The sequence below is a fragment of the Acomys minous genome, assembly GCF_964271855.1.
Source record: "Acomys minous genome assembly, chromosome: 7".
Taxonomy (NCBI): domain Eukaryota; kingdom Metazoa; phylum Chordata; class Mammalia; order Rodentia; family Muridae; genus Acomys; species Acomys minous.
The window spans coordinates 105,209,400-105,210,458 of record NC_140488.1 but is presented as its reverse complement, the minus strand read 5'-3'; positions in this window follow the sequence as shown (position 1 = coordinate 105,210,458).

The following is a 1,059-nucleotide window of genomic DNA, read 5'->3' as shown; positions in this document are numbered from 1 at the left end:
ATGTTTTTTTAAAAAAATTAAAAGGTTTCATCAGTATTAATACATCTGCACCAAGGAAAACTCAGAATTAGACAGCCTCACTGTTGAATTCTACCAGGCATTTAAGATTGAATGCTGGGGCTAGAGGAATGCCTGGCTCATAGGGTTAGAGCACTTGTTTTTGAAGAGTCCCTGAGTTTGGTTCCCAGCACCCACACCATCGTACACCAGTTCACAAACATCCGTAGTACAGTTCCATGAGCTTGGACCCCGTCTTCCGGCCTCCTCAGGCACCATACACTCATGGTATGTATACATACATACAGGGAAAAAATATTATGCGCCAACTGAGATCTATTCCCAGTAGACATAAATTGTTCACTATGCAGAAATCGATGATACACATCATATGAATAGAATAAAGGGGGGAGGGAATGTAACGTTGTGTGTTTTTTCCAAATGATAGAGGGAAAAGCAATGGAAAAAAATTACCATACATTTATGAGGAAAACTGGGAAAGGGAGGAAAGTACTGAAACTCAGCAAAGGCTGTGTAAGACTTCAGTGGTAAAGACTAAAACCTCGTGTCAAGGGAACCCTTTCTCACCACTTCTGTTCAATATGGCACTAGGAGCCAGCTGGAGCAATTAGGCAAGACAGGGAACATGGAACTGGGAAAGGAAAATTTTTGCAGAAGTGATTTATATGTAAAAACCCCTAAAGATGCAATAAAAGTTTAGCAAATTGCAATACACAAATTAATACAAACTTAGTTGTATTTCAATACAGCAATGAAAAAAATGATCATTTAAGATAATAATTTTGCTGGGTGGTGGTGGCACATGCCTTTAATCCCAGCACTCAGGAGGCAGAGGCAGGCGGATCCCTATGAGTTGGAGGCCAGCCTGGTCTACAAAGCAAGTCGAGGACAGCCAAGGCTACACAGAGAAACCCTGTCTCGGAAAAAAAAATGCTTGGCAGCTGACAGAAGAAGGAAAACAAGAAAAATAAAAACAAAAACAAAAAAATAATAATTTCACCTGCACTTCTTGCATACTCAGGTAATCAATTTTATTCCTTC